The sequence below is a fragment of the Primulina tabacum genome, chromosome 14 (genome assembly GCF_025594145.1).
Source record: "Primulina tabacum isolate GXHZ01 chromosome 14, ASM2559414v2, whole genome shotgun sequence".
Lineage (NCBI taxonomy): Eukaryota > Viridiplantae > Streptophyta > Magnoliopsida > Lamiales > Gesneriaceae > Primulina > Primulina tabacum.
In genome coordinates, this window is record NC_134563.1 from 20,714,500 (window position 1) to 20,741,474 (window position 26,975).

At 39.2% G+C, this 26,975-nt stretch overlaps 1 non-coding gene across 1 annotated transcript; it reads left to right on the forward strand.

The window, feature by feature from the left end:
- Positions 1-4,596: 4,596 nt before the first annotated feature.
- TRNAF-GAA (transfer RNA phenylalanine (anticodon GAA)) lies at positions 4,597-4,669 on the forward strand. Its single transcript has one exon. It is a non-coding gene; the product is annotated as a tRNA-Phe (tRNA).
- Positions 4,670-26,975: the final 22,306 nt, after the last annotated feature.

Below are 26,975 nucleotides of genomic sequence, written 5' to 3' on the forward strand. Positions count from 1 at the left end.
ATGGTTCAGTATGCAGAGCTGTATATCCGAGAGATAGTCCGACTCCACGGTATTCCAGTTTCTATCGTATCCGACAGAGATCCCAGATTCACTTCCTCGTTTTGGAAGAGTTTGCATTCGACTATGGGTACGAAGTTGCTGTTTAGCACAGCTTTCCATCCGCAGACAGATGGACAGTCAGAGCGAGTTATTCAGATCTTAGAGGATCTTCTCCGTGCTTGCGTCATTGATTTCTCTGGGAGTTGGGAGTCGAACTTACCATTGGTAGAGTTCACCTATAACAACAGTTTCCAGTCGTCTATAGGTATGGCTCCGTATGAAGCACTGTATGGCCGCAAGTGTAGATCTCCTGTTCATTGGGATGAAGTAGGAGAGAGAGCAGAGTTGGGTCCAGAGATTGTTCAGCAGGCAGCAGATGTAGTAGTCAAGATCCGTGATAGAATGAGGACTGCTCAGAGTCGACAGAAGAGTTATGCCGATCAGCGGAGGAGAGAGTTAGAGTTTGCAGTGGGCGATCATGTCTTCGTGAAAGTGGCACCTATGAAGGGTGTCATGAGATTTGGCAAGAAAGGGAAGCTCAGTCCGAGATTCATTGGACCGTTTGAGATCCTCGACAGAGTTGGGACGCTAGCGTATCGTGTGGCTCTTCCGCCGAATCTGGCCGGAGTACACAATGTCTTTCACGTCTCCATGCTGAGGAAGTATATGGCAAATCCTTCGCATGTGATGAATTTCGAGCCGTAGCAGCTTACTCCGAACTTATCTTATGAGGAGAGACCCGTGCAGATCCTAGACAGACAGGAGAAGAAACTTCGGAACAAGTTGGTTAAGCGAGTCAAAGTCAAATGGCTCAACCATTCAGAGGAGGAAGCTACGTGGGAGTCTGAGCCGGAGATGAGAAGTCGATACCCAGAGTTATTCGGTGAGTTCTAATTTCGAGGACGAAATTTATTTTAAGGGGGGGAGGATTGTAGCACCCGTAAATCAGTAAACGTATAAGCCATGCATAATTCTAGATTTTTAAATTTAATTGACTTCATTGCATGATTATTTTAAATGCATTTATTTGAAGTTAATTATTCATTATTTCAGTTCAGTAGTTTGATTTTTAGCATTTCAGTTATTTCAGTGAGGCCGGACCGGAGTTGGAGTTTTGAGATAGAATTTAAGATTCAATAGTTCCGAGAAGTTAATTTAGCTAGCAACCAAGTCCATTTAAGTTAGAAAGGGAGGTTTGAGGATTTAATTTAATTATTTGAGGTGATTAAGAAATGAACTCATTTAAGTTATTTAATTAAGGGGTTAGCTCACTAAAATTATTTAAAGGATTAGTAAGGCTTTCAAGGATTATTAGTTGACTAGATAATCAAAATTTCCCTTTATTTTATCATGCATTTTTCGGCCACCCTTAGTTGCTAGAAGATTCATTTTCCAACTCATCAACTTTGACCAATTCTTTGCATGTAATTAGTAGGATAATTTTAGGATTTTTGGGAGCACAATTTAATTAAATAAATGGACATATCCTAGTCTAGAATCAAGAGAAAATTCGGCCACTACCTCCTAGAAGCATCCACCAACTCATTTGATATCAAACCATAATTCAAAATTCAAATTTGGGAAGACTTGATCTTGGATCTTCCTTAAATCTTGCACCCACTTCCCTCACCCTCCTAACCATTTTTCCCCCCCTCTCCTTTTCGAAAATTCAGAGTGAATTCACACTCATTTTCAGTAGAAAAATCGTGAGGTACCTAGCCAAAAAGAAGAGAGAAAAATCGAGAGCAAGGTAAGGTAGAAAAGAGAAGCGCTCCACCTCCTCCGTGCCGCGTCGTCGTTGTTTCGTTCGTTTTCTTTCGAAACGAAACCAGGCATGTCTAGATTTCTTTCAAACCTCAATCAAGTCATATTATCATTTATTTTTCAGTACATGATCATGTTTATTCAAGTAAAAATCGAGATCCAAGTCAAAACATTTTGAAACCACACATGCAGAATTTTCGATTTCCTTGGCAAGCTTCACGATTTCTTTTGGTTTGTGAGTTTCAGGTATTGGATCGACTACAGGCTCCCAAGGCGGCTTATATACATGTAGTAGGATGCATTAGGACCATGTTGGTCCATTCAAACCAGCCCCATGCTTGCTGGAAATTCAGAATGACAGCAAGTCCCCATAGGTGCAGAAAATGTTGTTCGAAAATTTCAGTTTTGTGTCAAGGGGTTTGGATCTGATCTTGGCTGCCCTAAGGGCTCTTAGCCATGGTTGGATCACTTCCCTAGCAAGTCTAAGACGTGACTAAGTTGCCCTTTTGGTGGCTTGGTCCATGGTTCATCGGTTTTTAATAAAAACATCACAACAGCCCCTATACCCCTTCGGCTTCTTCATTTGTTCAGCTTTTGGTTCGTTCTTTTGTTGCTTGGTATGGATCTTGGTTGGCCTATGGCCCTTAGCCACGGTTCATATCATGCTCCTAGATGTCTAGATCGTGCCATGGTCAATCAAATGGCCACTGGAATGACGCAAGACATCGATCATAGCATAAACACTACACACGCATTCAAGATGCTCTCGGTTGGACCCTTCGGTTGAGTTTTGGCGTGATGCGGATTGTGGCTGGCCTAGGGCCCTTAGCCATGGTTCAAATCATTCCTTGGGATGTTGGTAAGAGTCTCTGGTCGGTGGTTCACGCCCCTAATGGCCTATAGTCTCGAAACCAACGCAAGTCTTGTAGTTGGGCAGCTGCTGGAAATTACAGCAAGTTTCTGTGTCGTTTAGAAGCCTCGTTTGAGTTCTTGGTTGGCTTTTAGCCCATGGCCTTGGAGTGGACAGTGCCTCATTGAGTTGGGAAGGTCATGTTTTTGACCGTTCGTGATTCGGATCATTTTCGAGGTCGTACGAGAATTTACGGTGCGATGTGCCAAATTGACTCTCGAAAGAGCGTTTCGTGTTTTGGCCTCCATTCCACCTAGATTTCGACCCTATCATTTTATGAGCATTATTTTATGATTTTTCAGCGTATTTTAATCATGACTATACGTCGGTTCGGTGTCGGTTCAGGTTGGCTCGGAGTCATGATTAAATGCGAAGTCATTAGGTGTCATAGTCACATCTTTTGAACTAAATTGCGTAGTTGGTCATGTTTAAGCTATTGCATATTTTTCATAGCACAGTTAGGTTGCAGCGAGCCTGGGGACGATCCAATCCAATCCAGTTGGTAAAATTACAGGAATTTTCATTACGCCAGTTAATTATTTTACGTGCATTAAGTAGAAAATGATTATTTTTGAGATTTATGCGATATGGCTTGTGGTTCAAATACTATGTGGGAGTGTTATTTTATATGGTCGCCAGTGACCGATCAGTTCAGTATGGTACCACCCGGTCGCCAGTGACCGGCCAGCTCAGTTCAGTTTCAGCCTCCCTGGTAGCCAGTTACCGATCAGTTCAGCTTAGTGCAGTGGCCACAGGCGTAAAACATAATCTCAACAGAAAATTTTATCAGTTATTTCAGTACAGGCTTCAAGGAGCAAACATTTTTACTGTGATTATCAGTTCAGTTATGCACGTATTATAATTGCTCAGTACAGATTATTTTCAGCATGTCTCAGGACATGATATTTTATCCCATGCATATTTTAAATTCAGATTTTTACTCGTTACCTGCGATATATGCATGCTGAGTCTTTAGGCTCACTAGACTTGATTGTTGTAGGTACTGATGAGGCCAGGGCCGAGGGCGGGGACCAGTGAGCCAGCTTGGGTCGGCAGTAGTGGCACCCGAGGACCTCAGTGCAGCAGTTGTTATTTTATTCCGCAAACAATTTTTATCAGTCGTTGGATAATTTTTAAGTTGTTATTGTTGGCAAAACTTTATTTTCTTCCGCTGCTATTATTTTAAACATTGAACTTGATTCCCCAGTGATTTTATGAATGAGGCCATTTAAGTTCTTTTAAAAAGAAAATTTTTAATTTTTCCGCAAATTTCAAGAAAGTAGTTTTAGGCCCCTTCACAGGGTAAGCTTATCCATGGTAACTTTACTATTAAAGATGTTTTACTAGTTGAGAATTTGAAGAATAATTTGATTAGTAGTCAAATCATTCACTCCACAGTCCGATAGATCTCTTAAAGAACTTATTATTCGGACGAGAATAAAGATAGAGTCCCGTTCTACATGTCAATACCGGCAACAATGAAACTTATAGTAAGAGGAAAATCCGTCGACTTTAAAAATCGTGAGGGTTCAAGTCCCTCTATCCCCAAAAAAATCCTATAATTGACTCCCAAAATATTTATCCTATCCGCTTTGTTCGATAACGGTTCAAAATTCCTTTATCTTTCTAATTCTTTTAAAAATGTCTTTGGTCATAAATGACTTTCTCTTCTCACATGTGATATAGAATATACATTCAAAAAATCCTTATTAGAATAATTCACAATCAATATCATTACGCATACTGATACTTACAAAGTCGTCTTTTTAAAGATCCAAGAGATTAGAGACTTGGAGAAAACTTTGTAATTTTCCCTTGTCCCTTTAATTGACATAGACCCCAGTCCCATAATAAAATGAGGATAGGATGCTACATTGGGAATGGTCGGGATAGCTCAGCTGGTAGAGCAGAGGACTGAAAATCCTCGTGTCACCAGTTCAAATCTGGTTCCTGGCACATGGTTAATTTGTATTGTATGAGGTTCTTTTTTTTTTAGAAAAAGAATTGATATGACGGGAGATACATATTGATTTCGAATCTGGATCATAATAGATAATTTTTTTTATCTATCTTGAGCAGATATACCCCATCTATAAAATAGATGGGTAGAGTTTCTTAAATTAAAAGTTATGCGACAATAAATTCTCAGTTTAGTTTGATAGACACACTTGTTCAGTTAGAGACTCAATTGATGAGGTCATCCTAACTGGCAATCGTAGTGGGAATACTTATAAAGTCAGTTGGACTGAACAACCTTATGCACCAGTTTGTCTTAAAGCTTCCAAATCTTCTAAAAATTGGTTGTGGCATAAGAGATTGAACCACCTAAACTTTAAATCTATTGTCTATCTGAGTAACCATGATCTTGTAACTGGTTTGCCCAAAATAGATTTTTCAAAAGATAAAATTTGTTCAGCATGTCAGTTTGGTAAGCAAGTAAGATCTTCATTTAAAAACAAGGGTTGTAAATCATCTTCCCGATGCTTAGAACTGCTACATATAGATCTTTTTGGTCCTATAACAGTCATGAGCTTAGGGGGAATGAAATAAACTCTAGTAGTCGTGGATGATTTTTCAAGATTTACTTGGGTTATTTTCTCAAATCCAAAGACCAAACTGCTGCACAACTGATTAAGCTTTTCAAAAGACTATTATATTAAAAATCAGTTGGAATTGATCGAATAAGGTATGATCGAAGGACTAAATTCATCAATCAAAATCTTTCACAATTTTTAGAAAATACTGGAATCAAGCATGAGCTCTCAGTAGCAAGAACTCCTCAGCAAAATGGTGCAGCTGAGAGAAGAAATCAGATCCTTAAAGAAGCTGCTAGAACGATGTTGCTGATTCTGGTATTTCTCAAAGGTTTTGGGCAGAAGCAGTAAACACTGCATGTTACACTCAAAACATATGATATGAATCCTCGTGCGAAGAAAAGCAAACACGATTAATATGAATCGCACCCTCAATTCAATAACGAACAAGGATCGATATTACGATGTCCCGATACGTGGTTTAGTAACAAAGAATCACAATAAAACAATTGAAAACCAAACGAAGCTTCAAAGAACCTGTCCTTACAATCCGTATGAAATCAACCGACAAACGCCACAAAGTAAAACTTTGATAAGTTTGATTTTGATTACAAAGCAAAAGCCTTGAAAAGCTTGAGAGAAAATTCTCAAAAGTTTGATAAACTCAATAATAATATCTGAATTGTTTTGTACGTTTTCGTCCATTTCATGTTTAAAAACTCAAAAGATAATAATATATTGTTGCCAAAATAATTAGGACTCTAAACAAGGAAACCAAGATTTTTCTCGCAGCTGTGCGCGCTCGGGCGGTAAGATTGTGCCGCTCGGGCACGGGGCATCCTGGAAACCATTCTTGGACAGTATGTGTGGCGCTCGGGCGGTAATATTTGGCCGCTCGAGCGCCAGTGGCGCCAGTGCTTCTGGACTCCACATCATTTATAACTTGAATACTGTTCCTATGACTCCCAAACTCGCTCCCATGCAACACGAACCCTTAGGCACTTTTCACATTGCTCGTAAGTCCCTCTTGATTGCTCACAAGTCCATTCAATGCTTCCTTGAATCTTTTCATTCGTCCTCTCGTGATTGGTCCCTCCGACAACTTTAAAGAATCCCATGCTTTTCTTGGAGTTTGACCATCCGTGTTTGCATCATCCTCCCCTTCTTGAAAAGGATTTTTCCTCAAATCTTGTTCATCACCTACATCAAACAACGACAGATCACTAACATTAAAAGTTGAACTTACGTTATACTCACCTGGCAGATCAAGTTTGTAGGCATTGTCATTGATCCTTTCGAGGACTTGAAATGGTCCATCACCCCTCGGTAGCAGCTTTGAACGTCGCTTCTCAGGAAACCTTTCCTTCCTAAAATGTAGCCACACCCAATCACCCTTCTCAAATACCACCTTCTTCTTCCCCTTGTTGGCTTGCTTGGCATATTGCTCATTTTTCTTCTCAATGTTGGCCTTGGCCTTTTCGTGCAAACCCCTAACAAATCAGCTTTTTTTGCCGTCCATATTTAACCTTTGACTCAAAGGTAAAGACATCAAATCCAACAGAGTCAAAGGATTAAAACCATAAACAATTTCTGTAACGCCCAGCTCATTGTCCGTGCAACTGATGGCACCGGTGATCACCCCCCGCCCTCTTCGGCCCCGGCCTCACATGCCCACCAGCTTCCGCTTGGTTCGTCCCCGAACCACACCGTACTAAGAGAGGTCGGCTCTGATACCAACTGTAACGGCTCGTATTAATTTTTAATAATTTCGCAAAATTATGAATACGAAATACGAGCCTTTACAATTTCAAATGGCGAATAATTTGTAGTAGAATGCACGCAACGATTATAAGCAAACTCAACAAATGGCAAACAATCTTCCTAATTTTTTAAGTTCTTTTTAATAATAGCACGCAAAAGTGTTCCTAAAATTCTATTAACGACTTCAGTTTGCCCATCCGTTTGAGGATGACATGTAGTAGAAAACAACAATTTTGTGCCAAGTTTAGCCGACAACATTTTCCAAAAGTAACTCAAAACTTAACATCACGGTCAGAAACAATTGTCCTAGGCATGCCATGCAACCTAACAACATCTCTAAAGAATAAGTCCGCAATGTTAGAAGCATCATCAGTTTTATGACAAGCTATAAAATGTGCCATTTTAGAAAATCTATCCACAACAACAAATATAGAATCCCTCCCCTTCTTTGTCCTAGGCAACCGCAAAACAAAGTCCATAGAAATATCAACCCAAGGTTCACTAGGCGGGAAGTGGTGTATACAATCCATGTGGTTGTGTCTTAGAGTTAGCCTGTCTACAGTTTATGCACTTATCACACACACGCTCAACATCACGTTTCATATGTGGCCAATAAAAATGTTCATGGAAAGCACTCAAGGTTTTTGCCACACCAAAGTGTCCCATCAAGCCACCCCCATGTGCCTCCCTAACAAGCAATTCACGAATTGAAGATTTAGGAATGCACAACCTATCTTCTCTAAATAAGAACCCATGATGCAAATAAAATTTGTCATGTGGACCATGCATACATGTTTCAAATGCACTCTTAAAATCCTCATCTAGCACATAAAACTCTTTTACATGCTCAAACCCCAAAATTTTTGAATCCAAGGTAGAGATTAGTACATGCCTCCGTGATAGTGCGTCGGCCACTATATTCTCCTTACCTTGCTTGTACTTGATGATGTAGAGGAATGTCTCTATGAATGCCACCCACTTGGAATGTCGCTTGTTCAACTTCTGTTGACCCTTAAGGTGCTTTAGAGACTCATGATCCGTATGGATCAGAAACTCTTTAGGCCTCAAGTAGTGCTGCCAGATCTCTAGAGTTCTCACAAGTGCATAGAACTCCTTTTCATATGTCGGGTAATTCAACGCTGTTCCATTGAGCTTCTCACTAAAATATGCCACCAGCCGGCCTCCTTGCATCAACACTCCACCAATACCTACATCTGAAGCATCACATTCAATTTCAAAGGTATTAGCAAAATCAAGTAAAACAAGTAAAGGAGCATTAATTAATTTTTGCTTAATAAGATTAAAAGACTCCTCTTGCTCCTCGCCCCAATGGAATGGAACGTTCTTCTTGATCACCGCCGTCATGGGTGCTGCCAGTGTGCTAAAATCTTTTACAAACCTCCTATAGAAGCTTGCAAGACCATGAAAACTCCGAACTTTACCAACAGTAGTAGGCTTTGGCCAATCTCGAATAGCACTTACCTTGTCTTCGTCAACTTGTATACCCTGTGAACTTACCACAAAACCAAGAAAGACAAGTCTGTTTGTACAAAAATCACATTTCTTAAGATTGGCGTATAAATTTTCAGCTCGCAGCGTGATTAGCACAAGTTTCAAAGGTTCAACATGCTCTTCTAGGTTTTGGCTATACACAAGGATATCATCAAAATAAACCACAACAAATTTTCCTATGTAAGCATGCAAGACATGATTCATCAACCTCATAAAGGTACTAGGAGCATTAGTTAAGCCAAAAGGCATGACCATCCACTCATATAACCCATATTTGGTTTTAAAAGCAGTTTTCCACTCATCACCTTCCCTTATCCTAATTTGGTGATAACCACTCTTCAAATCAATTTTGCTAATGACACAAGCACCATGCAATTCATCCAACATATCATCTAGTCTAGGTATGGGATGCCTATAATTAATGGTTATGTTATTGATTGCTCTACAATCTACACACATACGCCATGAGCCATCTTTCTTAGGAACAAATAAAACAGGCACAACACAAGGCGACATGGACTCACGCACAAAACCTCTATCTAACAACTCACTTACCTGCCATTGAAGCTCCTTAGTCTCCTCCGAATTGCTCCTATAGGATGGACGATTTGGCAATGCACTCACAGGCACAAAATCAATTTGGTGCTCGATTCCCCTCAATGGTGGTAAGCCTTGAGGTAACTCCTCCGGAAATACATCTTCAAATTCCTGCAAAAGTGAAACAACAATGCTCGGAAGGGACCCGGCTATATCACTTGTGTTAAGAAGGATCTCATTATAAACAATCAACACAAGTGGTTCATGTGTGTGCAACAATTGCTTCAACTCACTCTTTTGGGCTATATATGTTTTTTTCTTGGCTTCTTTCCTCTCATTTTGTTTTCCTTCATTTTCTTTCCTCTCTTTTTTCTTTTGTATGGCTATCTCACTTTTTTTTTACTCTTTTTTCAGCCATCTCATTCTTTATTTCAAAGGCCATCTCACTTTTTAGTTCACTCTTTTTTTCGGCCTCATCTCTCTTCTTTTTTTTCAATTGCTCCTCCAACACTTGTTTTGGGGACAAAGGAAGTAATACAATGGATTCCTTCTTCAATATAAATGAATACCTATTCTTGAACCCATCATGTGTTACTCACCTATCATATTGCCACGGCCTACCCAACAAGATATGGCAAGCATGCATTGGCACTACATCACATAAGACCTCATCAATGTACTTCCAAATAGAGAAAGACACCAACACTTGTTTGTTCACCTTTACCTCCGCACAATCATTCAACCATTGAAGCCTATATGGTTGAGGATGCTTTAACGTAGGTAAACCCAACTTTTCTACCATCTCACTACTAGCCACATTTGTAAGGCTCGAGATTTATTAGTCTTCATTGATGTGATATTCAGAAGATATGAGTATGCATGACATGTAATGAGAGGCACTGAATGAGATTATGAAGGGTTGCATAAAGTCTAGACCGCACCCGCGCTACGAACAAGACCGCACCTGCGGTGCATGGACAGAAAGATGGCCATTTTTACAGTAGAGTCACCGCACCCGCGGTCCAAGAAGCAGTGCACCCGCGGTTGATGGACAGAGAGTTGGAGATTATTTACAGAAGTGACACCGCACCCGCGGTGCTAGACAGACCGCACCCGCGGTGTGGTACCAGTAGGGTCAGCGCACCCGCGTTAAAAGACAGAGCGCACCCGCGGTCCAAGCTTCGGGGAAAGTTGATGCATATCAATACATGGAGCGCACCCGCGGTGCAAAAGTGAGCGCACCCGCGGTGCGACGTGCAGTATGAAAATTAAGCCACTTGCCTCCTACCTAAGAAACGTGTATATAGATATATATACCTACATGCAATTCAGGAGAATGAAGGAAAGTGCCAAGAGAAGTGCAAAAAAAGAATTGAAATATTCTTACGCCTTTTGTGAGAAATCCGTCCGTCTGTTTTTGAATCCGACTGCAGTACTGTGTTCCTATCGACGCAGGCTACAACTGGACGTAAGTTTCGTTACGTTTAGACATGATTTGAATTTATGATATTGTCAGAATTGAATATGAATCAGATATGATGTTTCTGCTACAGTAGACATTGTATAACTGAAGTCAGATTAAAGAATAGACTGTTTATGAAATTGTTATGAATTTCAGAGTTGACTTAGTTGAGATTCTATATCAGAGTTGTGTTATTATTAAGATTTTGAGTTGTACTGATACTGGTTATGAATTCTGGTATTATATCTGTGAGGTTGAGATAGACGGGGTTATCGTGACTGTATTATTATGCCGTCGAAACATCAGTAGATTGATATTGATCAGATTCAGTAATGATTTCGATTATATCGTGATATCATTGATATGGATTAGATTGTACCTTGTTCAGTTATGGATCAGATTATATACTGATTTGAGTATTGATCAGAACAGGTCTTGAATTGAGTTATATACTGATATGGTATTTATATGATCGTCATTATCAGATTTGGATATGGACAGATTGGAATACAAGACTTCGTCTTCATCAGACCGAGAAGAGAAAGGTATAAATGGATGTCAATTGGGAGATCGACTTGAGTTAGATTTAACTCGAGTTTCCCTAAACCACATACTTGTATGGTATTGTTTTTATACCTTTGTGTTTTAATGAGTATGTTTATTCTATTGAATTAGAAGTAGAAAGCAGAGAGCTATTAAGTAAGAGTCACTGACAGAGGGGTTAGATTTTGACAGACTTGTCACTGACCCATTGCACATTGTCATAATAGGCTTAGTCTTGGTAGATACGCCAAGGCACTGGACGTTTGGTATATCGTTATGCTTCAGATACAGATAGCATTTTATTCGATATAGATTAGACCAAAGTCCAGAAATAAGAACGTACCGCCACTGCGACTGGTAGAAGTAGGTGGGAGACTTGTTACGTTCTTATTCACCGGGATCCCTAGATTAGAATGAGAGATGAGTCGAGTTTTAGATATTGAGACTAGAATTTGATTTACAGATCCGTATTGATTTATGTTTCGTAGATTACGATTCATGTTTTATTTACAGACTGGTATGGATACATGTTGCTTGATTATGCTACATGTGATAAGATATAATTCATGCTTTTATGTTAAGTCAGTTAACTGCATGTATACATTATTTATACTGGGATTTATTCTCACCGGAGTATCCGGATGTTGTCTTGTTTGTATGTGTGCATGACAACAGGTGGGGCAGGATCAGGGTCAAGAGGATGATGAGAGAGAGATTAGAGTGGTGATTCCGGACTTGGATGTAGACTTGGTTTAATACTGAAAATTAGTAGTTGAACCTTAGACTACTTTGAATAATTGTTGTACATTATTGTACTTTTATACTGAGATGTATATTAGTTAAATTCCATTACGTTCCGCACTTATATTTTAAAAAAAAAAATTTTTATACCCTGTTTATCTTAATTGATAATTAAATCCCAAAGATGATTAAGAAGATGATTAGCGTCCGGGTCCCCACAACATTGGTGCAACTTCCCTCATCTATGATAAGATTTCAAACTTTGCTATTCACAAAACATCTAGTATGGAACAAGTTTTTCCTTTGGTTAGTATCCTCCTCCTTGACTTGGGCATTCATGATACGCCTAGTCACTAGTGCTTCACCTACAACCGCCCCATATCCCTCATCAGGATCCTCTAACGCAGGCATCTCATCATCATCACCCTCGTCATAACCCTCAGTTTGAGACTCATATTCACCATAGTCATTCAAAATCATCACCCTCTTATTAGGACGTTGGCTAGCAATATGACCCAACCGTTGACACCTAAAACATTTAGTATCTCTAGAACGATTAAGAAGAGTTTCAGATTTACCTTGCACTCCTTGTTTAGGCTTCTCTTGCTTGGTCTCAATCTTGGGTTTGGTCACCAATTTGCTTTCATCAGGTTTTGCCCCATTTGGTCGCCAAGAAGATTACGAACTCCCACTTTGATTGGTACGGCCAACTGCTCGCCTCTTGAGTTGTTGCTCCACTTTTATGGCCATTTGCACCATCTCGTCTAGATCAAAGTAGTGTCTAAGCTCCACTTGATCCTGTATCTCCCTGTTCAAACCAAAAAGAAAACGTGACATGGTCGCCTCACTATCTTCCTCTATGTTGGCTCTAATCATTACTACTTTCATCTCTTTATAGTAGTCCTCAACACTCTTAACTCCTTGCCTCAAAGTTTGTAGCCTCTTAAACATCTCCCTATAGTAATGATTGGGCACAAACCTCTTCCTCATGACCCTCTTCATCTCATCCCAAGTTTCAATAGGTCTCTCATTATACCTCCTCCTAGTGGTCACTAGTTGATGCCACCAAATGAGAGCATAGTCTAGAAATCCCACCACCGCCAACCTCACCTTCTTTTGTTCTGAGTTGTGGTGACATTCAAACACAAACTCTACCCTCTTTTCCCATTCTAAATATGCCTCCGGGTCAGATTTCCCATGGAACGAAGGAATTTTCATCTTAATACTACCCATGTTACCATCTTCCCTATTCCCATCATATCTACCCCGTACAGTTTCTTTTCTTCCTCTCCCGAATCCTATACCTCTTCCATTCCTACCCAAATTCTCATTTTGGCTCTCCTCGTCTCTTCCCAAATCATATTCCTCATCTTCTCCTCCTCTACCCAAATCTTTAGACTTAGATTTATCTCCACTAGTACTAACTTCATGCCTACTCATCCTCTGATGTAATGGCTCCAACTCAACCATCATCATTCGACTGAAATGCCCAAACAACGCCTCCATTTGAGTCTTAGACAACCCTTGGTTCGTACTATCTCCTACTTCCCTCTCCATTTTACTTTCAGATTTGTACCTGCAAAAAAACGTTAGTAGAAAACAAGAGATATTCCTCACCCAAATGCTCACGATCACTCCAAAGAAAGTCGCTCGTCTCTCCTCTCTATTTTTTTTTCTCACAACAAATACTCACCGTTCACTCCAAAGAAAATTCACTCGCACTCAAGTATTTTCACTCAAATTCGAGAGTTCCCTCAAGGTGCTCAAGTTTCGTATTTGGATGTATCAAACAATCAAGTTCAACTTGTGAACAATTGTGATCGACTCACTTAGACTGCGTAGACTAGCAATTTGAATATATAATTTTTTTTTTGACTGTGAGAGGCAATTGAATATGACTTTCCAAAAGAAATAGAACAAAATACCCAAAAAAAATAATGGCGAATTTTCGGAATTTTTTGTACTTTTTTTTTGCTGAGTACTACTCGAAAATTCCAAAAAAAAAAAAGAATCACAAAATTCCGAGAATCACAGATTCACGAAAAAGATGAAGAACGATAGAACAGAAGGCAGATCTGAAAACGAACGAAGAAATAACACAGATATGAAAATTTAAGAACAAGATACTTACTTGAATTCAATGAGCCAAAGCTCTGATACCAAATGATATGAATCCTCGTGCGAAGAAAAGCACACACGACTAAATATGAATCGTGCCCTCCATTCAATTACGAACAAGGATCGATATTACGATGTCCCGATATTTTGATTCAAGTGTGACGTGATTTTCACCCCTAAACTACGTGGTTTAGTAACAAAGAATCACAATAAAACAATTGAAAACCAAATGAACCTTCAAAGAACCTGTCATTTGCAATCCGTATGAAATCAACCGACAAACGCCACAAAATAAAACTTTGATAAGTTTGATTTTGATTACAAAGAAAAAGCCTTGAAAAGCTTGAGAGAAAATTCTCAAAAGTTTGATAAACTCAATAATAATATCTGAATTATTTTGTAATTTTTTTTCCATATCATGTTTAAAAACTCAAAAGATAACAATATCTTGTTGCCAAAATAATTAGGACTCTAAACAAGGATACCAAGATTTTTCTCGTAGTTATGCGCGCTCAGGCGGTAGAATTTGACCGCTCGAGCGCCGAGTGTTCTGTACTGTTCGCGCTCGGGCGGTAAGATTGTGCCGCCCCGCACCGCTCGGGCGCGGGGCATCATGGAAACCATTCTTGGACAGTGTGTGTGGCGCTCGGGCGGTAATATCTGGCCACTCGAGCGCCAGTGGCGCCAGTGCTTCTAGACTCCACATCATTTATCACTTGAAAACTGTTCCTATGACTCCCAAACTCGCTCCCACGTAACACGAACCCTTCGGAACTTTTCACATTGCTCGTAAGTCCCTCTTGATTCCTCACAAGTCCATTCAATGCTTCCTTGAATCTTTTCATTCGTCCTCTCATGATTGGTCCATCCGACAACTTTAAAGGATCTCATGCTTTTCTTGGAGCTTGATCATCCGTGTTTGCATCAACATATCAATGATTAATAAGAAACATTTGAAAACACCATATGAGATCTGACATGGACGCAAAAGTGTGGTTTCATATTTCAAAATATTCGGCTCCAGATGTTTTATTCTTGATAATGGAAAAAATCATTTAAAAACTTTTGATGCTAAATCTGCAGAGGGAATATTTCTGGGATATGCTTCAGTTAGTAAAGCTTACAGAGTTTTTAACAAAAGCACTTTGAATGTAGAAGAGTCTATTCATGTTGTATTTGATGAATCTGTGCTAACTGATAAGCCAAATGATCCACTTGAGCTAGTTGATCGCTTTACAGATATCAGTTTGGAGGATGATAATGAAGAAGAGAATCATATTAATCGAAATATCCTTCAAACACCAGAACCAGAAGTGCTGGATCAATCAGTTGAACAAGAAATTGTTCCTGATAATCAGTTGGTGGAGAAAAATGATAACAATCAGTTACCAACTGATACAGCAGCAACTGAAACTGAAGAAAATATTCAGTTGCCAACTGAAGAAGTTGCTGAGATGGATGAAACAAATATTGAATACAGATGGAAGAAATCACATCCACCATAATTGGTGATAGGTAATCCATCTGATCCGGTGAGACTCGGAATCAAATGTTTAATTCATTTGTTCATTCTGCTTTCGTTTTCCAACTGGAACCTAAGAAAACTGATGAAGCTCTTGCTGATCCTAACTGGATAAATGCAATGCAAGAAGAGCTAAATCAGTTTACCCATAACAATGTCTGAAGCTTAGTTCCAAGACAAGTTTCTAAAACTATTATAGGTACAAAGTGGGTATACAGAAACAAACTGAACGAAGATGGTTCAGTTGTGCGCAAAAAAGCGAGACTTGTAGCAAAAGGATATAGGTAAGAAGAAGGAATAGATTACGATGAAACTTATGCACCAGTTGCAAGACTGAAAGCAATCAGAATGTTCCTTGCATATGCATCTTTCAATAACTTTAAAGTCTACCAGATGGACGTGAAGAGTGCATTTCTGAATGGTCAGTTACAGAAAGAAGTATATGTTGAACAACCACCAGGTTTTATTAATCACTCTCTTCCTGATTATGTCTATCATTTGAACAAAACCTTGTATGGTCTTAAACAAGCTTCAAGAGCTTGGTATGAAACTCTTTCAAAATTTCTAATTGATCATGATTTTACTGTTAGATCAGTTGATAAGACTATGTTCAAATTCACGAAGAATGATCAGATTTTACTTGTGCAAATATATGTTGATGATATTATTTTTGGGTCAACTAACCCCAAATTATGTGAGAAATTTTCCAAGCAAATGCAGGAAAAATTCGAGATGAGTATGATAGGTGAACTGACATTTTTCCTTGGTCTGCAAGTGAAGCAACTCGATACTGGTATTTTTATCAGTCAGACCAAATATACAAAGGAATTGCTTAAGAAATTTGGCATAGAAACATGCTCATCTGCAAGTACTCCCATGAGTTCATCAATCAAACTAGACAATGGTCAAGGGGGGATATCAGTTGAGATGACACTTTACAGAGGATTAATAGGTTCATTATTGTATCTAACTGCTAGTCGTCCTTATATTGTATTTCATGTTTGCATGTGTGCTAGATTTCAGGCAGATCCTAAGCAATCGCATTTTCAGCTGTCAAACACATTTTAAAATATCTTAAAGGCACACAAAATGTGGGCTTATGGTATGCTAAGGATTCCTCTTTCAATTTAGTTGGATATTCAAATGTAGATTATGCAGGATGTAAGCTAGATCATAAGAGCACCAGTGGATCATGTCAGTTTCAGGGAGATAGACTGATCTCATGGTTCAGCAAGAAACAAACATCCATAGCAACTTCCACAACTGAAGCAGAACATCTTGCTGCTGGAAGCTGCTGTGCACAACTGATCTGGATTCAACAACCACTGAAGGACTATGGAGTCATTGCAAAAGAATCACCAATATTTTGTGATAATACAAGCACAATTGGAATTACAACAATCCAGTTCTTCACTCCAGGACCAAGCATATTGATGTCAGTCATCACTTCATCAAAGATCATGCTCTAAAGAAAGTAATAAGGCTGGAATATATATCAACTGAACAACAAGCAGCTGACATCTTCACCAAACCATTACCAGAGACTAAGTTTTCTCATTTTCGCAATATTCTTGGTTTAATTGATTTATCTTAATTATATCAATCTTTAATAATGATATGTCGGTTGTTATTTTTATTCAGTTTGTCAAATATAAGTTAATAATTGCTCAGTTAGTCATTGTCAGTTAGTTAATTATTTGTCAACTGATATCAGTCCATATGCAGATAAGGAAAGAACATTGAATCGAAACAACAAGTTTATTGATAAAATCTAAACCAGGTTAAACGATTTATCTCATGTTCAGTGGCATCTTGCCAAAGGGACAACCAATTAGTCAATTCATGACTGTTAATTCTCCTGAAGCCTTCTGAAGAAGAAATACTCTCCAGCACATTCCTCTCCTTCATAAGCATCAGATGAATAAGAACATCATAGGTAACAATCTCTGAAGTATGGTTGACTTCTGCACGCTTCTTATACTTTTTTGTAGTTGCTCTCTACTTGGCAGTAGCAACTGATCCATCACGTTGAATCGTTTGGAGCTCGTGTACCTTGGTCCAAGTGGACATCACCTTTGTAAAGACGAATTTTTCAAGAGACTTCTTTAGTTTCTCCAAACGACGAGGTGTCAATGCAGAATGAGGGACGTTGGAACTACTTGAACTATCCATCGGTGCTTAATTGTTATTATCGAATGACAATGGTCTTATTTATAGATAGTTCTTAAAGAGACAGGAAGAAGATAAAGAGACACCAGTTACCAGAATGGACTTAACTGATCCAGACTAAGTTTCCTCTACTCTTTCTTTTATTTATATGCATTTATTGAGGGGGGATATCGAATATAAACGGTTAACTGAGAAGACAATAGTTAGTTTGTTGGAACTTTTCAAGTTCGCAATCTTGATTTTGATGTTAACAAAACTTGTTATTGTGTTTCTAACATATTTACTCAAGTTTGAAGTTGCAAACACAAGAAGCAAGCTGAAACTGAATTTTGCACAAACTGAATTTCTGGCGAGATTCGGTATTTTGATGATATATCTCAACTGGATTATCTAAATGACAATCCGCCATCTGGACTGATTAGAAAACTCAATTTGGAACAAATCGTATTTCACGTCAGTTGGGAAAAATCGGATGTTATCATGGTCTAACTGATCGCTCAATTAACGAACTGATCACACGAAAACAGCAATCAGTTGAGTTTGAGTAGCTGCGGTATTTTGGTCATATCTCTCAGCTTGGTTATCGAAATGAAGCGATTCAGTATGCGTTGAAAAGATAAGATGATGATCTACAAATCATATTCAGAAGTCAAAGTCTGAATCAAAGCTTAAGATGCTGATAAATGACGATGAAGTTACTGGTTCTGCACAAACTGAAATCAGCTAGGCTGATTTCAGCACACCAGCTGAAACTGAACCAACAGCTGACCAGCTGACCAATCAACTGAACTGAACCAGCTGCTGACCAACTGAAACTAAACCAAACCAGCTAAAGGCCAGTTGAACCAGACTAGCTGAACTGAACCAGCTGAAACTGAACCAGACCAGCTGAAGACCAGTTGAACCAGTCCAATTGAACCAGTTTAACTGAACCAGACCAACTGAACCAGTTGAACTGATTGACCAGTTGAGTTGACCAGTTGACCAGTCGAGAAAATGTCCAGCAAGACGAATTTGACCGTTGCATTTCCAGAAACAGTACAGAAACTTTCCAACGGTCATATTCTTGTGTCTAACGTATATATCAGTGTTGGAGCCTATAAATACAACATATTGAAGATCAAACAACAGCTTTTGAAGTGGATTCAAAGCATGGGCAGTTAGCATGAAGATATCAGCTAGTTGAGAGCACAAGCCCTTGTGTGAGGATACATTTGAGATATACACTGTAAATGATAAATTTCTCACACACAATCACTCACACATATACAAGAGAGTTGAACTTCAAAGATTAGTTGAGTGAGTTTGCACAAAGACAATAAACTTGTGTATGTAGTCTTTGCATATGAGACATTAAACAATATGCTGATTGTGAGGTGCTGCCTACAATCTTGAGTGCTAGGAGTTCTAGTTGGGTGCTGCCATTCCGGAATGGGTTTGTACAAGTAGTTGTATAAATCAAAGTCTTCTAGTGGATCCTTCCCAAGGGGAAGAAGGGGTGACGTAGGAGTGTTTGAAATCTCCGAACATCCATAAACAAATTCGTGTCTATTTGTTTATTGCATTTGCTTATCATTTTCACTGTTTTTAAAGATGCATTGTTGAAGCATTTTATGTGTTCTTCAAATACCAAAATGTTGCATACCAAGTATTTGATAAAATGCTTCAACCAAAATATTTTTACTCATTCAACGTGCATATATTTTAAATGGTTTACAAAATATTTATTCGGTTTCTACGAAGGATTATTTCGAGTATTTTCCGCTTGGTTTGAACACCAAACTCTATTCAATTCATCGGTGTTCAATATTTCAAGAACCGAGCTATTGTAGCTCAACGATTACCCCCCTAATCGATCCCAACATAGTTGGTCTTTAACTGAAATGATTCAGCTTATAACTGATCACTCAGTTGCTGACCTAACTGATCTTCTCCAATAATCTAATCTATAAATCTATAAATATTCCATAATAAGTGATGTGACTGATAATTACGCATTTAATGCACATCTTTCAATGAATAGTGTTTTAAAATGTGGCCCCACATAGCCCACTTCAATTCTACACATGCTTTTATTACACGTACACACGATTTTACTCATTTTATCTTGGACTGATACGTGTCCAAAGATTTAAACACTCACATACAAACGTACTTATCCCCGCCTCATTTCAGTTTTTCTTTCTTTATGCGCATTTCAATCTCCAGAGCAAATCAATACACTGAGCTTTCTTTCTCGCAGATAATCAATCTTTCAGTAATGGCAAACCAAGTTCCAGCATATATGTTGAACGCTATGGCTGTTGATTTTGATTTATTCATGTATGTTCAGGATGAGGCTATCAAAAGTGTGTTTATCAAAATAGAAGCTGCTGGACTGAACACATTTCTAGGACTTTCTTCCCAAGAAATCTATCCAAAAGAGATTCAGGATCTCTACGCCAACGGTTTTATCTCTGCTGACGGCAACATCACTTCCACCGTCAACAACCAGTTGCTGATGATCGAAGAATACTCCTTTAGCAACCTCTTTCAGCTGCCAACTGATGGGCTAGAAAATATTTCTGAGGTAAAATCCTCTGATTTTAAGGAGATGCAAACTCTCCTGTCTGCCGATGGTCAGAAAATCAAAGTCTCCGATACCAAGAAGTAACTCAAGCCAGAAATACAGTTACTGGCTGATATAGTGGCCAAAGAGCTTCTAGCCAAAGCAGGATCTTTTGCTGCCCAACATTGGAGAAATTTCAAGTCATGACTGCCATCATGACTGAAAAAAGACTGAACTGGAAAGGTATCATCTTCAATCTTCTGAAGAACATGTTTCTGTCTTCAAAACAGTAGAAGGGTTTTGTTGTGCAGCTTAGCTATCTGCTGAAGAGCAAGGGCTTAGTGGTTGACTCATCTTAGAGGTCATCCAAATTCAAAATCTTCAATGCCAAGAGTGTTCATGTGGCGACCCGAACCTAATTCGTCTTCTTAATCATCATTAGGATTAATTAATTAATCTGGGTTTAAATTTTTTTTCTTTAAAATACATAAGTGTGGAACATATGATAATCAATCTGATATACATGTCAACAATAAAGTACAAGTCTTGTACAAAGTACATTTATCTCAAACTAAGGTTCAACAACGAAACATCAAGTGTTGTAAACCAAATCTACTTCTAAGTCCGGATCTCCACGCTAATATTTATCTCTCATCCTCTTCTTGACCCTGATCATGTCCCACCTGTTGTCATGCACACATAAAAACACAACAACTGCTGGATAATTCTGGTGAGAAATATATTCCCAGTATAAACAACGTATACATGCAATCATATAAACAGATATAAAAGCATGAAACAGATATAATTAAAATGTATCAAAATCTGAAAGACATGAATCGATATAAAGCTGTAAATAACATCTTGACTCGTCATCTCAGACTCGACTCTTCTCTAATCTAGGGATCCCGGTTCCTGGACATTGGCATACTATATCGAATCTCAGCAATAGAAGTCGATCTACTCCTAAGAAACATCGATATAAACCAAACATTCCGTGTCTTGGCACATCCGCCAAAGACATGGCACCTCAGCCAATGACTAGGCACATCCGCCCATGACTCAATACATGCTCTGCTATAAATCAATAGACTAAGTATATCAATCTCATGAATTGCAAACATCAATGCAATAACATAAAGTATGTGGTTTTGGGAAACTCAAGTCAAATCAAACTCGAGTCGTATCTTTCCGGTTCAACATTGATTTATACCTTTCTCTTGTCAATCTGACGAAGTCGAAGTCCTGAATTCAAATCTGTCAATACTAAATCAGGCAATGACAATATTGAGGAGTACAATATCAATATAGAACTCAATCAATACTGGATATAATTAGAACTCAAATCTAATTCTGTTTCAACTGCATAACGGCACAATCTCAATATATCCAGCAATACAAATCAACAGATATCAATCTCAACTCATAATCAATCAATAAACATAATGTGATATCAAATCTGTATAATCTCAATCAAATTCCATCTGAAAATGATAAAAAATTTATACTATATCCGTTCTTCGATCTGGTGTCGATTATACAATGACAACAATATCAGAAACAGATAATAACTGTCATATCATGATTCCTCTCATATCAGATTTTCAAATCATATTAAAACATAATAAAACTTACGTCCAGTTGAAGTCTTTGTCGATAGGAACACAGTAGTGAAGTCGGATTGAAATTCTTACGGACGGATCTTCCGCAACCACAAATCTAAAATATGAAAAAGCGTAAGGATTCTACGGAGCTTTTCTCGTTTCTTTTTCCAAACTTCTGAAGGAATTGTAACCATATATATATATTAATGCATGTCCAAGAAAACGTGGCTTCATCTTTGAACTGCACGTCTCGCGCATATGCGCGACCTTCCTCGTTGCATATGCGCGAGGCCTACTGGTCTCGGCAATCTTCATATCCTTAGCTCGCGCATATGCGCGAGGTTCTCTGCCATACTCGCGCAAATAAACGGGTTCTGGTCGCGCATATGCGCGAGGTTCTCTGCCTACCTCGCGCATATGCGCCCTGCTCGGTCGCGCATATGCGCGAGGGGTTCAGTCCTCGCACATAATTTGAGATTCTTTTGTCTTTCCCGGTCTGATCCTTTCTGTCTATAATCACATCAATTATCAATAAATCTTTTCAGATTACAATAACAAAATTCTCGGGCATTACATTTCTCCCCCTCTAAGATCTGATTTCGTCCTCGAAATTGCGAGCAATCAAATCAGATAGTAATTCAGATACAATAAGAAATGGAGAATAAAAGCTAAACAGTAAACTCACAACAGTGAAATAACTCTGGGAATTTCTGTCTCATGTCTGATTCTGTCTCCCAGGTAGCTTCTTCAATGCCATGACGACTCCACTGAACTTTCACGAGCGGAATAGTCTTCGTTCTGAGTTGCTTTTCTTTACGATCAAGAATCTGAATCGGCTTTTCAAAATAACTTAGTGTCTCATCAAGTTCGGCCTCGTCTGACTGAAGAATATGAGATGCATCAGGAAGATATTTCCGCAATAAAGATGCATGAAAGACATCATGTATTCCAGATAGAGAAGGCGGTAAGACGAGTCGATAGGCAGGATCTCCTATCTTCTCGAGAATCTCATATAGACAGATGTATTGTGGAGACAACTTCCCTTTCTTGCCAAATCTGACAACACCTCTGAAAGGAGAAATCTTCAGAAATACTCGGTCTCCTGCCTCAAACACCAACGACGACAAACATTCACATATTTGGCATGTCTGTCTTGAGCTGTCTTCATTCTTTGTCGAATCAGCTTCACTTTCTCTGTCATATCTCGTATCATATCAGGCCCAATCTCAGGTACCTCAGAAATATCATCCCAATAAAGAGGGGATCTGCACTTCTTGCCGTACAACGCTTCAAACGGAGCCATTTCTATACTCGTCTGATAGCTGTTGTTGTACTAAAACTCACAAAGTGGCAAAGAATCTTGCCAACTAGTGCCAAAATCTAGCACTACAGCTCTAAGCATATCCTCCAATGCTCTGGATAGTCCGCTCTGACTGTCCTTCAGTCTGTGGATGATATGCGGTATTCAGATGTAACTTCATACCTAGAGCTTGCTGCAAACTGTGCCAAAAGTGCGAAGTAAACCGAGGATCACGGTCTGATACAATCGACTTTGGCACTCCATGCAATCTGACCACTTCTCTGACATAAATTTCGACCATCTAGGTCATGTCTGTACGTCATCTTGTACGGAATAAAACATGCTGATTTGATCAATCTATCAATCACAACCCAAATCGCATCACAACCTCGGGAGGAACGTGGTAGTTTCGTCACAAAATCCATAGAAATGTGATCTCATTTCCATTCAGGAATAGACAAGCTGTGTAACAAACCTCCTGGTTTCTTTCTTTCAGCTTTCACCTTTTGGAAATTCAGACATTTTGATACAAACTCTGCAATATCTGCTTTCATCTGTTTCCACCAAAGCTGTCTTTTCAAATCATTATACATCTTTCTGCCACCAGGATGAATACTGAATCGACTATTGTGCGCTTCTGACAATATCTGTCGTTTCAAATCTGAAATATCTGGCACAACTAGAAGATTATTCACATATAGTACATTATCACGTAGCTGATACTCTGATCGATGCCCTGCTCTGACCATCGAAATCGAATTCTGAACATTCTGATCAATTTTCTGTGCTGCTTTGGTTTTCAAAATCAGCTCTGGTTCAACTTGAATAGTATACAATTTCAACGGTCTACAATCTGTTTCAAATGCTAATCCAGACAAACAGCAATCTTCAATCAAATTTGAAACACCAATCGTCGATAAGGATAAAGAACATACCTTTCGACTCAGTGCATCAGCTGCTGCATTCGATTTCCTCGGATAGTATTTGATTTCACAATCAAAATCTTTCAAGAAATCAAGCCATCTTCGTTGCGCCATATTCAATTCAGACTGTGAAAATAGATATTTCAGACTCTTGTGATCAAAATAAATTTCAAACTTCTTACTGTATAGATAGTGTCTCCAAATCTTCAATGCAAATACAATGGCTGCCAATTCAAGATCATGAATTAGGTAGCGAGACTCATGTGGCTTCAGTTGTCTTGAGGCATAGGCAATAACATGTACTTGCTGCATCAAAACACAACCCAATCCTTTGTGAGAAGCATCACAATAAACAACAAAATCACCAGTACCTGATGGAATAGTCAAGATCGGAGCACTGATTAATCTCTTCTTCAATTCAAGGAAACTGGATTCACACTCTTCATTCCATACAAATGGAGCATTCTTCTGAGTCAGTTGAGTAATCGGTTTAGCAATACTCGAGAAATCTTTAATAAATCGACGGTAATAGCCTGCTAAACCCATAAAACTGCGTATCTTTGGCACTGAAGTCGGTCTAGGCCAACTGATCACGGCCTCAACCTTGATAGGATCAACAGAAATACCATTTCCAGATATAATATGTCCCAGAAATATAACTTGCTTCAACCAGAATTCACATTTCGATAGTTTGGCATACAATTTCTCAGCCCTCAAAATTCTCAATACAGTTCTCAGATGCTCAGCATGATCAATCAGATTCTTGGAATATATCAAAATATCATCAATAAATATAATCACGAAATCATCGAGATACTTCTGTACACGGTTCATCAATCTCATAAATATAGCTGGAGCATTGGTTAAACTAAACGGCATGATAATAAACTCATAATGGCCATACCTGGTTCTGAAAGCTGTCTTCGATATATCAGAAACTTTAACTCTCAGCTGATGATATCCAGATCTCAGATCGATCTTGGAATACACAGAAAAACCCTGCAACTGATCAAATAAATCATCGATACGAGGCAAAGGGTATTTGTTCTTTACCGTAGCCTTGTTCAGTTGCCGGTAGTCAATGCAGAGTTTCATTGAACCGTCCTTCTTTCTTACAAATAGTACTGAAGCACCCCAAGGAGAAACACTCGGTCTGATGTAACCCTTAGCCAGTAAATCTTCTAACTGCTCTTTCAATTCTTTCAACTCAATCGGTGCCATTCTGTACGGAGCTCTAGAAATCAGAACTGTACCTGGTACCAATTCAGTGCCAAAGTCTATTTCTCTGACTGGAGGCAAACCCGGAATCTCATCTGGGAAGACATCAGCAAACTCACATACCGCTGGCAAGTCAACCAATGATGGGCTCGATTTCAGTACGTCTACTGAATACACAAGGAAACCCTCTTCTCCTTTCTGTAATAATCGAGTCATAGATAATGCAGATATGAAAGGAATTCTAGATCTAGAACCCTTACCGTAAAATTTTCATTCATCAGCTATATCAGGTCTGAATCTCACAATCTTCTGGAAACAATATACGGTAGTTCTTATGCAATCAAAATCAGACAACCCAAGTACAATACAATCTAACTCAATCTCATGCCCGTCATACTGTAGCATACAATGTCTAACAGAAGTCGCTGATACAAGACCTCTCCCCAAAGGTGAAGAGACAGATACTACAGATGATAATGACTCAACAGGCAATGCATGAATCAATGCAAATTACTCAGAATTAAATGTATGGGATGCACCCGTATCAATCAATACGTAAGCAGGGTAACCACATAAAGAACAATTACCTGCAACAACATCATCTGGTGCTTCCTGTGCCTGCTCTTCAGTCAAAGCAAATACTCTGGACTGTTGTCTCGGAGGCTAGCTAACAGTCTGGCTTCCTCCTGGCCTCGGCTGTGACTGAGTAGTAGTCGGTGGCTGGAAAGAGTGAATAGCTGATGATCGTCTATTAGTCTGAGTCACTAATCCAGATGATTCTGCTCCATGGGATCTTTGGGAATCTCGCTGTGGACAGACTCTGAAAAGTGTCCCTGCTGTCTGCAGATACGGCAACTACCAAATACTCCTCGGCATTGCTCTGTGGGATGTCTTCCTACACAAGTTCTGCAATAGACCTGTACTACTCTGGCTCTGTCATGAACCACTGGAGCTAGATGAACTGCTCCCAGGCTTCTTGAACTGTCTTCCTCTGGCTTTCAAATAGTCTTTCTTTCCGCTGCTGCTACTGCCACTCTCAAATCAGGAAGGGGGTTGTTGGAATGGAGTAGAAGTTTGTTGCTAGTTTCGGTGCTGGGGCAATATATGAAGCTCCTTTCTGCCTAATCAGGCCAGCTTCAGCTCCTTTTGCTCTGTTTAGGGCATCAACAAAGTTATTTAGTCTCCCAGTGTTTACCAATATAAAGATTCAGGATTCAGCCCATTGATAAACTGATCAGCAACATCTTCATCATTCTCAGCAACATGCGGAGCAAAACTCAACAAGGTAGAGAACTTGGTCACATATTCTTCAACGTTCAACTGACCCTGTCTCAAATTAGCAAACTCTGCCCCCTTGTCTTTCCTGTATGATACTGGGAATAATCTTTGATAAAATTCAGTCTTGAAGATTTTCCAGGTAATCACTGTACCTCGATGTTCCAAAGCCCTCTTCGTCGTGAGCCACCATTTCTTCGCAACATCATGCAACTGGTGCTCAATCAGTCTAACTCTGCGCTCGTCTGTATATTGTAGAGAATCAAACAGCATCTCAATGTCATCGAGCCAACTCTCGCACTCAACAGAATTCTCTGTGCCCTTCAAAGTCGGCGGTTTGAACGACTGAAATCTCTTCAGTAGGGTTTCCATCAGAGTTACTGACACATCCATCGGATTAGCAGAGGTACTACACTGTTCTGGGATTCTTCGAGGAGGCATATCTGATTATCAAAAGGATTAGTAACCAAATACAACAATTCTGTTTCAGTCCTC